The sequence below is a fragment of the Myotis yumanensis genome, unplaced genomic scaffold, assembly GCF_028538775.1.
Source record: "Myotis yumanensis isolate MYYU_CA2020_CCGP unplaced genomic scaffold, mMyoYum1.0.hap1 SCAF_14, whole genome shotgun sequence".
Taxonomy (NCBI): domain Eukaryota; kingdom Metazoa; phylum Chordata; class Mammalia; order Chiroptera; family Vespertilionidae; genus Myotis; species Myotis yumanensis.
In genome coordinates, this window is record NW_027223765.1 from 7,104,926 (window position 1) to 7,116,671 (window position 11,746).

An 11,746-nucleotide genomic window follows, 5' to 3' on the forward strand; every position below is an offset into this window, starting at 1 on the left:
TTTAGGTAGAAACAAAAATAAATTTTCACTTGCATTTAGTTGAATACTAGGTAAGATTGTTCTGTTTTCATTGTGTTTATTTTATATTCTTTATATCTTTCTTTGGATTATAAAAGAGATGCACAGTCATAGAAAATACCAAAAAAAAGAGAAAGAAAGTAATACAAATTTTAGATTATATAATACTAGAGGCCCGATGCATGAAATTTGTGCAAGAGTAGGCCTTTCTTACCCCAGCTGCCAGTATTGGCTTCCCTCTGGCACTCAGGACTCGGGCTTCCCTCCCAGAGGGAGGCCCCGCCCACCCGCCGCAGCCCGCCAGTTGGTGGTCTGGGCCCCCCTCTTTAGGGCAATCGTGGAGCCCCCAATTGATCGCCTCGCTGGCTGGTGGCGTGGGCCTCCCTCTGCGGGGGGATCATGGGGCGACGATGGCTGGGCCCCTGACCAATCACATGGCACCCGCCTTGGCTGGCCTGGCGCCAGTGGGTGTCATAGTGTGGTCCTGGATGATGGTCCGATGACCTTTCCGCTCTTCAGCCGTTTGGTCGTTTGGTCAATTTGCATATTATGCATTTATTATATAGAATTCCACCTCTCAGAGATAACTGTTGTTGAATATTGAGTTTTTCTACCAGGTCTTTCTCTGCTGATTGAATTGTTTATTAAAAAAATTGAGATCCAGCCCTAACAGGTTTGGCTCAGTGTATAGAGCGTCGGCCTGCGGACTCAAGGGTCCCAGGTTCGATTCCAGTCAAGGGCATGTACCTTGGCTGCAGGCACATTCCCAGTAGGGGGTGTGCAGGAGGCAGCTGATCAATGTTTCTAACTCTCTATCCCTCTCCCTTCCTCTCTATAAAAAATCAATAAAATATATTTTTATTTATTTATTTTTTATTTTAAATATATTTTATTGATTTTCTACAGAGGGGAAGGGAGAGGAATAGAGAGTTAGAAACATCGATGAGAGAGAAACATCGTTCAGCTGCCTCCTGCACACCCCCTACTGGGGGTGTGCCCGCAACCAAGGTACATGCCCTTGACCGTAATCGAACCTGGGACCCTTCAGTCCGCAGGTGGATGCTCTATCCACTGAGCCAAGCCGGTTAGAGCAATAAAATATATTTTTTAAAAAAGGAAGTCCTAGAATGTACTCTTTCAGACACTACAAAATATGTTATTAAAAAAAATTGAGATCCTAACTTACATACAGTTATTATATCTTGTTTTGTCACTTAATACTATGGCATCAATGTTTCCCCATATGTTAAACTCAAACATGGTTTTCTAATTTTTTAACATAATTTTTTATTTTTGAAAGTATTACATATGTCCCCTTTCCTCCCCTCCGCCCCCCATTGACCCCGTCCAGCCTGCCCCTACCTCAGACCCTCACCATCCCATTGTCTGTGTCCATGGGCCATGCATATATTGATTACCTCCCACCCACTCACTTTCCCCTGTCTTCCCTCCCAGATTCTGCACTCTGTTCCATGCTTCTATGTCTCTGGATTCACTCTGTTCATCAGTTAATTTTGTTACTTAGATTCCACATTTGAGTGAGATCATGTGATACTTGTCTTTCTCTGACTGACTTATTTCACTTAGTATGATACTCTCTAGGTTCCTCCATGCTGTCTCAAAGGGTAAAAGATTCTTCTTTTTTACTGCTGCATAGTATTCAATGGTGTAAGTGTACTATAGCTTTTTTATCCACTCCTCTACTGATGGGCACTTGGGCTGTTTCCAGATCTTAGCTATTGTAAATTGTGCTGCAATGAACACAGGGGTGCATACATTCTTTCTGATTGGTGTTTCGGGTTTCTCAGGATATATTCCTAGAAGTGGGATCATTGGGTCAAAAGCAGTTCCATATTTAATTTTTTGAGGAACCCCCATACTGTTTTCCATAATGGTTGTACCAGTCTGCATTCCCACCAGCAATGAACTAGAGTTCCATCTTTTCTACATCCTCGCCAGCACTTGTCATTTGTTGATTTGTTGATGGTAGCCATTCTGATAGGTGTGAGGTGATACTTCATTGTTGTTTTAATTTGCATCTCTCTGATGATTAGTGACTTTGAGCATTTTTTCATATGTCTCTTGGCCATCTGTATGTCCACTTTAGAGAAGTGTCTATTTAGGTCCTTTGCCCATTTTTTTTTCTTTGCCCTTTTTTAATTGGATTGTTTGTCTTCCTTTTGTTAATTTGTATGAATTTCTTATATATTCAAACATGATTTTTAATGGCTTCATAGGAGTCCATGTTGACTTTTTCTAGACAAGTCCCTACGAATGGACTCCCAGTTTTTTACTCTTATGCACCAAATATTTGCACATATCTTTGTGTAAGAGGAATTACTAGATAAATGTATTTAAGCATCTGTGTGTGTCTTGCTCGCTACTGCAAAATTACTTTTCAGAAAGACGATGCTGTGTTGCCAACACTCTAGGAATTCTCCAATCTTCTTATTCTTTTTGGTCAGGATATTGTGGGCTTTTGTTATCCTATGAAATACCAGCTACTGAATTCAAGAAAGGGAAGAGAAGCGGAATTTCATTCTTGAGAGGGGTGGCAAGGCTGCATTTTAGCAAGAGAGAAGAAAAGATAGGGGGATTTTTAAAAAGTGGCCAATAACATCACAAAATAAGTTATTTTAAGGAACAGAGACTGCATTTAGGGGATGCAGGAGAGGTCATATGAGCCATACAAAACCTGGTGGGAAGGAGAGCATAGGGAGTTATTATTTAACTGGAGGCCTGGTGCACAATATTCGTGCACTGGGGGCAGGGGGTCCCCCAGCCAGGCCTGCGCCTTCTTACAGTCCGGGACCCCTCGGGATAGCCGGCAGTCAGACATGCCTCTTGCAGTCTGGGGCTCCCGCAGTCTAGGACCCCTCGCTCCTTACTGCCCACCTGCAGCGGAGGCGGGAGAGGCTCCTGCTACCTACCGCTGCTGCGCTCGCCAGCTGTGAGCCCAGCTTCTGGCTGAGTGGTACCCCCCTGTGGGAGTGCACTGACCACCAGGGGGCAGCTCCTGCATTGAGCATTTGCCCCCTGGTGGTCAATGTACATCATAGCGACTGGTTGTTCCACCATTCAGTTGATTTGCATATTAGGGTTTTATTATATAGGATGGGGACAATTTCAGTTTTGTAATATGAAAAAAATTATGGAGATGGATGGTGGGGATGGTTATACCATAATATTAATGTACTTAAAACTATTGAACTGTATACTTAAAAATGGTTAAGATGGTAAATTCTATATTTATATTATATATATTATATATTATATATATTTTATCATAATAAAAAAGTTGGGGTGGGGACAACAAAATCTAGGAAGAGAAGGAGACAGTGATACTGACTTTGGGGAGGGAGGATTGTCTTAGAGGGAAAAGAAGTAAAGATGAACAGGGCACCCACTAAGTCCTGTGCAATTTGCATGCTTAAAAAAGTTCACTTCTATACAAAATGTAAACAATCTGCAAAAGGCAACACAGATAGAATTCATTCAAGGTTTCACACAGTTGATTTCAGGAAGGCCGGCTTTCAATGCATCATCCACCATCATTTTGGATATACTTGGATACAGCTGTCTCAGTATAATGTAGAGCTCATTACCTGCAAAATGAAAGAATGAAAAACAAGCATGAGCAACTTAATTTCAATCTCTAGTAAATTCTTTTTGGTCACATTTCACAAATTATTTATACCTTATATGAAAGTGAATTTATTAGAAATCCAAACCACTTATGGACACCCTATATCTTGGACTTTTGCTATTGGAAGTGATGCTCCAATCAGCAAGGAACTCCATTAGTACCAATTCTAAAAACTCCTTGGCATATGCAGGTAACCCCTTCTTAGGGCAGGAGGCTGGCCATCTGCCAAGCTGGGAAGTCTCTTATCAAAAGGTTAATTTACACATCCATTGGGAATGGATAAGTGCCCATTTCAAAGCACATTGAGAAATAGAAGGAACCAGAGAAGAATTTCCACAAGCTCCCATCACCACATCTTCCCACTACCACATCTTCCCATCTACGTGCAGCTGTGCCCACACACTCCTGGTCTGATGAAAGAGTAGTCCCTGCTCTTGTTTAAAGCCAACCCTCCAAAAATACAAAATAAATAAATGAAGAGAGAAAGGAAGAAAGAAAGAAAGAAAGCCAACCCTCCATTGTGTGCTAGATCCTAGCCATTCTGCCTCCCAAGATTGTATTTCTGTTTTTATCCCCTCTCTGCTGCATCATTCCCAGTTAACATACAAGGAGGCCAGAATACTTCCCATTTTTAGAACTCCCCTCTTGATTCCATATCTCTTCCAGTTTTTGTCCCGAGTCTGTACTCTGTTTAGAGAAACCCAAAAGAGTTGTCTCCAATTCTTGGTCTCCATTCTCTTGAAGCAATTCACTTTATCTCTTGGTGCCTAGGTTTTCTCAGGTATAAACTAGACATAACACTGGTACATAGTGTTAAGGTTCCTGCTCCTTCAGGTCATCTGAGAAGCAGATGCCAAGATGGGCAGGGATTCAGCCGTGGGCAAACTACGGCCCGCGGGCCGGATCCGGCCCGTTTGAAATGAATAAAACTAAAAAAAAAAAAGACTGTACCCTTTTATGTAATGATGTTTACTTTGAATTTATATTAGTTCACACAGACACTCCATCCATGCTTTTGTTCCGGCCCTCCGGTCCAGTTTAAGAACCCATTGTGGCCCTCGAGTCAAAAAGTTTGCCCACCCCTGGATTAGATAATCCAGTGCTGTGTTAGAATAAACACCCCTGAGGAAAATGGGAGGGGACTGGGAGAGCCTTCATACCACCATGCAGGTGTGACCCCGGTGCTGGAGAGAGGGAAGGACAATTTTGGTAAGGTCACTGGGTGTCATAGAGCCAAAGTCACTGCCAGAGGAGTCTCACATCTTTGGGGAATGGACCTGCCCCAGTGTTCCTGCCACACTCTTCACTGGAGGGGGTGTCACCTTGGAGCACAGTGGTCTGATGAGTGTGCCTTCCAACGCCACCACAGCTGTCAGAAGAACTTACAGATTTGCTTAATTCCAGAAGAAGTACTTGGAATCTACCTGGATTGATATTGAGCCTCCACAAACATTGTCTTCAACATCCTGTCCTCTGGGTCCACCTTCCTTCTTCCCATCTTCCATCATCCGCTCAATGGCCACGCTATTTTTATTCTTTTTTTTCCTCTTCTCTCTTTTTCCTTTCTCTTTAGAGTCCCTTCCCAGATCTGCCCTCTAAACACAATCCCCAGCCAGAAAGGCTGCAGGGAGATGGGGTAGGGCTCAGACAGACCTAATGTGAGCAGGGAAGGCTGGGACTCACTGCCCACACTCCACCTGCTCCTCAATGCAGGTGGTCCACACAGGAGGCTGCCCCCAGGATTGCGGCCACATTCCCAGCTTGCAGGACTTGCACCTGGGCCTGTCAACTAGACAGTGAAGTTTTATCAATCAGCATTCAGCCTACTCCTGTCAGCCAAGAAGAGAGGGAAGCTGGGACCGATTGATACCCCCAACCTCCTCCCTACACAGTGATCTATTTCAGTTCCCATGTAGTCATCAGTGCCATCAATCCCCATTGTCAAAGGGAAGCTGAAAAAGCCAATACTTCTCCTTTGGGGTGAGTTGCAAAATTCTTCCTCAGTTCTCAGCATTATAAATCCTGTTTTTACTTTCACAGCTACATGCAAAAATCCAAATAGCATCTTTCTAAAACTGAAAGAAAAAAGAAGCCACTGCTTATTCTGATACGAGTCCCCAAGGCCCTCAGAGGAGAGAACTAGGAGAGGCTGATTCAGCAGAGTCACCTCTGTGCTTGATGGGACACTATGGGTGCTCTCTTCCTGCTATCAATGGGGTATGTAGCGAAGAGATGAGAAAGCACCCAGCTTTTCAGGAGGAGGAAGTTCAGGCACATATCCCCAGTGGATAGCTAGCTCTCTAGAATGTGCTGGATGACCCCAGAGCTGAATTTGATGGGCTCTTATTTCTCTCTCTCTCTCTCTCTCTCTCTCTCCAATAATAAAAACATATTAAAAACAACAGCATCAATGCACATGTGGACCAGCCCCTCCTCAATACCAAACCACCTGTCACTTGCCTTTTACCATAACTCCTCTCCCTAATACCACATCTGAAAAACATACAGGAGCTCCAGAGGATACAGCCTGGTGCAAATCCTTGCTCTTTCACCCACCAGCTATGAGACTTAGGCCAACTCTTAACATTTGGGACTCAAGTTTCTTCCTCCATAAAATGAGATTGACAATAACAGCTCACCTCCTAGTGCTGTAAGACTTAAATGAATTACTCTTTGTGAAGTTCTCAGACCTGGACCAGTCAGGTAACCAACATCCCCTGACTATTAGTTGTAGGGCTGGTGGTGGTTGTTATTAGATATGTCATACCAGCAGAAAGTGACCAGGTTGGGATTTGAGTGCAATACCAGGTTACCACTCAGCCAGACTCTTTCTACGAAGCTGGGGTTTTTTGTTTGTTTGTTTTGGTTAATCCTCACCTGAGGACATTTCTCCATTGATTTAAAAAAAATGTATTTTTATTGATTTCAGAGAGGAAGGGGGAGAGAGAGAGAGAGATAGAAACATCAATGATGAGAGAGTATCATTGATTGGCTGCCTCTTGTATGCCCTCTACTGGGGACTGAGCCTGCAACCCAGGAATGTGCCCTTGACTGGAATCAAATCCAGGACCTTTCAGTCCGCAGGCTGGCGCTCTATCCATTGAGCCAAACCAACTAGGGCTCCATTGATTTTTTAGAGAGAGTGGAAGGAAGTGGGAGAGACACACAGAGAGAAACATTGAAGTCAGAAAGACAGTGACTAGTTGCCTCCTGCACGTCCCCTAACCAGGGCCAGCCTGAAAACGAGGTATGTGCCCCTGACCAGAATCAAACCCGGGACCTTTCAGTCCACAGGCCAACATTCTAGCCACTGAGTCAAACAAGCTAGGGAGCACGTGAAATGGGCTGGCAACTGAGGGCGCTGTTGTTTTTTTCAGTCGGGAGGGAGATAGAAGCTCCCGCTTGCTCTGAACTTCAGTTCTGGGCAAGACTCTGGGGACCCAGACTCTGGGGAGAAACTGGACTGTTTGGCATCGGGCCAGAATGCAAGGGAGGCTTTCTCTCAGAGGTGCTCGCAGCGATCATTGTTCCTGCATGGGGCCACAGGACACAGAGACCTGGGGACCTCTCCAGTGCAGGGCTGTCTGGCAGCCATTGCTGTTTGCTCTGCCCTGGTGATTCCCTGAGACCCCACCCCACCCAATTTATAACCCCACCCAAGCTGTGCCCAGTGGCTTTTGCATATGAATGGCCTGTCCTTTTGCAGCCTAAAACCTAACAAACTGCAGCTGGGTCAGAGAACTCCAGAGCTTCCAAAAGAAGGCCCAAGGCCTGGCAGCAGCAGCCGGCCTTGCTTCACATCTGGGCCTCATCTGGGCACCTCCAAACCCCAAAGAGGAGGAATCTGCAGATCTCTCTGTAGCTCCTGCTGGGTGGCCTCAGGCAGTGGCTGACATTGCACCTCCTTGGAGATCCAAGAGCCAGTGTACCCAGTGGTCAGTGTGAGACCATACCAGATTACAACTCTTTACATCCATAAGGACACACAAGAGGCAGACTCAGTGAGCACCAAAGCCCCACTGCAGCAAGTCCTGCCCCATAAGGGTGTCTCCAGCATAGCAGTTCTTCCATTGTAGACATAGCTGGTCCTCACAGCCAATTGGCCTGGAGGTCAATTCCTCCCAGTGATACAACAGCAATCAAGGCTTAACTATAACAAGACTGTGCACACAGCCCACAAAGGGGTGCACCAAGTGTCCACCTCAGGTGATTGTGGAGGCTGAGCCACTGGGCCCTATAGGACACCTAGCACACAAGGTCACTCTATCAACACAGGGAAGCAGCCAAAATGCAGAGATAAGGAAACATGTCACAAATGAAAGAAATGGAGGAAAGCAAACTACTGGATATAGAGTTCAAAACCACAGTTATAAGGTCACTCAAGAATCTTCTAGAAACCTCTGAGAAATTTAGTGAGACCCTCAAGGATATGAAAAAGGACCAATTAGAAATTAAGCATACACTGGCTGAAATAAAGAATAATATACAGAGATTCAATAGCAGACTAGAGGATCCCAAGAATCAAGTCAAAGATTTGAAATATGAAGAAGCAAAAAACACCCAACTGGTGGGTTTTTTTTTTTTTTTTTGCAAAAAGAAAAAAGAATCCAAAAATATGAAGATAGTGTAAGGAGCCTCTGGGACAACTTCAAGCATACCAGCATCCGAATTATGGGGGTGCCAGAAGAAGAGAGAGAGCAAGATATTGAAAACCTATTTGAAGAAATAATGACATAAAACTTCCCCTACCTGGTGAAACAAATAGACTTACAAGTCCAGGAAGCATAGAGAACCCCAAACATGAGGAATCCAAAGAGGACCACACCAAGACACATCATAATTAAAATGCCAAGGGCAAAACACAAAGAGAGATTCTTAAAAGCAGCAAGAGAAAATAGTTATCTACAAGGGAGTACCCATATGACTGTCAGCTGATCTCTCAACAGAAACTATGCATGTAATGCTGAAGGGTATTATTCTTTAAGAAGAGGAAGAAGAAAAAGGTAAAGATAAAAATTATGAACAACAAAGGAACAACAAATACATATCTATCAACAAGTGAATCTAAAAATCGAATGAATGAAAAATCTGATGAACAGAATAAACTGGTGAATAGAATAGAATCAGCGGCATAGAAAGGGAGTGGACTGACAATTCTCAGGGGGAAAAGGATATGGGGGTGCGGGAAGAGATTGGACAAAAATCTTACACCTATGGACGAGGACAGTCGGGGCGGGGTAAGAGTGGGGTGGGAACCGGGTGGAGGGGAGTTATGGGCAGAAAAAGAGGAACAACTGTAATAATCTGAACAATAAAGATTTATTAATAAAAATTTTTTAAAAAGTCTTATCCCAGTCAGTATGGTATGAATGAGTCTGTAAAGCCTGAAGCTGCAGCAGCCTTTTTGTCACCATGAAGGCAGCCAGCCCTCAGAAGAAGTTGGATATGGGCAAAAAGAAAGAGCAGAGAAAATAGAGAAATAGAACTAGAGCTCTTGTCAAACCATATCTGAAGCCCACATACCTTTAGTGTTTATATTTACAGTTTAAGTTGGTATGAGTCAGATTTGTTGTTACTTGCTTCTGATACAATTGAAAGGTCCATTTTGCAACCTAATTTTGAGGTCCCTGTGGGATGTCTAAGTGGTGCTGCCAGTTGCCCATTTTTCTAAGCCATAGAGTCAGTGTTTCTCTTATCAATATGTATACTCTTTATATTTTAAAATGATTAATCATAAATTTGCCAAATATTTTGGTCCAATTTCTGTTTTCATTTTTATTTTATCATGGATGTTGACATCCAAATGCTTTTAACTTTTATTCAGATAAGTCTACTCATTACTTCCTTTCTGAATTCTCTTATGTCAGAAAATCAGGAAGGATTTTTATATACTCTAAGCCAGCCGTGGGCAAACTACGGCCCGCAGGCCGCATCCGGCCCGTTTGAAATGAATAAAACTAAAAAAAAAAAACAACCGTACCCTTTTATGTAATGATGTTTACTTTGAATTTATATTAGTTCACACAAACACTCCATCCATGCTTTTGTTCCCGCCCTCCGGTCCAGTTTAAGAACCCATTGTGGCCCTCGAGTCAAAAAGTTTGCCCACCCCTGCTCTAAGCTGTCCAGAGTTCTGATGTACTCCAGTGGGAAACCCATCATATTCCACCCCTCTGACCAAAGAGGTTGGTCATGGGAAACACCTGTTCCAAGATGGCTCAATGAGAGTCTATTTCAGGACATTTGTTGGGAAGAAAGCTCTTGCTCTCTCTCTCTGTTTAGGAGCCCTGACTGGTGGGATGGAGATCTAGATGTGTTCATCACTGTTTTACTAAACATCACTGTTTATCATTCGGGAAGAGTCTGCAGAGAATAAAACCAACACAAAGAAAAGCAGAAGCAAAAGATGTTGAAAGAGAGACTGGATTCTGATGACATAGCTTAATAAGTTGGGTCCCATCACACCCAAACTTCTGGGCTTTTCATTACATAAGCCAGTGAATTCCCTTTGTATATTTACTTCAGTTTGGTTTTAATTTTCATCACTTGTAACCAGAAGAATTGGGCAATACAGGTCATAGAACATAATCTCACCCCGAGATAGCGCTTCTCTTTCAGACTAGAACTTTCCAAACCACCTTTGCCTCAGAGTGCTTTGTCCAAGCTGCACACACACACATACATACATCCTCAGAAGGGCTTTGTCTACTTGGAACACTGTCATTGTCTAGTCCAGCTCAGCTCTCTGATGGTCTCCTGATGAGTGTTACTTGGAGAGGGATTAAGAAGGACAGCATGACAGAGGATGCAAGGAGGAAAGGATCTAGTAGAGTAAAAAAAGGTCCATTTCTCCTACCCAAATCTTAGTCTTGTCTCAGCCTCTGACTCACTGTTGTGACTCTCCGTCAAATACATCAGCCTTCAAACCTTTGTTTTTCCTATGACTTGGCATGTTTCTTAATCTCTCTGTTCTTCCAGCATTCTTAAAAGTATATCCACAAGATATATATATATATATATATATATATATATATATATATATATATATATAATGTTGGTTTTATGCATATCTATGAGAAAGAGAGAGATTTCTTGTAAGGAATTGGTTCATGTATTTGTAGGGACTGGCAAGTCTGAAACTTGCAGGGCAGGCTAGAAATATAATTCCTTTTCTTCAGAGGACCTCAGTGTTCTCTCTTAAGGCCTTCAGCTGATTGGATGAGGCTCACCCACATTATGGAGGGTAATCTGCTTTACTCAAAGTCTACTAATTTAAATGTTACTAGCATATAAAAGATCTTCAAAGCAACTGGACTAAACAACTGGCTGCTGTAGCCTAGCCAAGTTGACATACAAAATTAACCATCACAGCCCTTGCTGGTTTGGCTCAATGGATAGAATGTTGGCCTGCGGACTGAGGGGGTCCCAGGTTCAATTCAGGCCAAGGGCACATGCCTGGGTTGCGGACTTGATCCCCAGTGGGGGACATGCAGGAGGCAGCCAATCAATGATTCTCTCTCATCATTGATGTTTCTATCTCTCTTTCCCTCTCCCTTCCTCTCTAAAATCAATAAAATATATTTTAAAAAATAAATGAAAGTACCCACTTAAAAAAAAAATTAACCATCACAGCATGCAAGGAATTGTAGACATTCCAATACAGATTGGTTGATTTGAAGTGAATTCAGTGTATCTCCAGTAGTCCTATGGATTTCTTTGAAGTTTAGCATTCTAATTCTTCAGTAATTAATAACATAGCAATTTACAGTTGCTAGAGCCCTTTTGTATATGGTGTTCCTTTGCAGAAGTCTGGGTGTCTGGGGTGTGGCAGGCAGAATTATTAGCCTCATTTTACAAAAAAAAACATGAGGTTTAGTACGAGCCAAACCCATAAACCAGCGGTTCTCAACCTGTGGGTCGCAACCCCTTTGAGGGTAGAACAACCCTTTCACAGGGGTCGCCTAAGACCATCGGAAAACACATATATAATTACATATTGTTTTTGTGATTAATCACTATGCTTTAATTATGTTCAATTTGTAACAATGAAAATACATCCTGCATATCAGATATTTACATTAT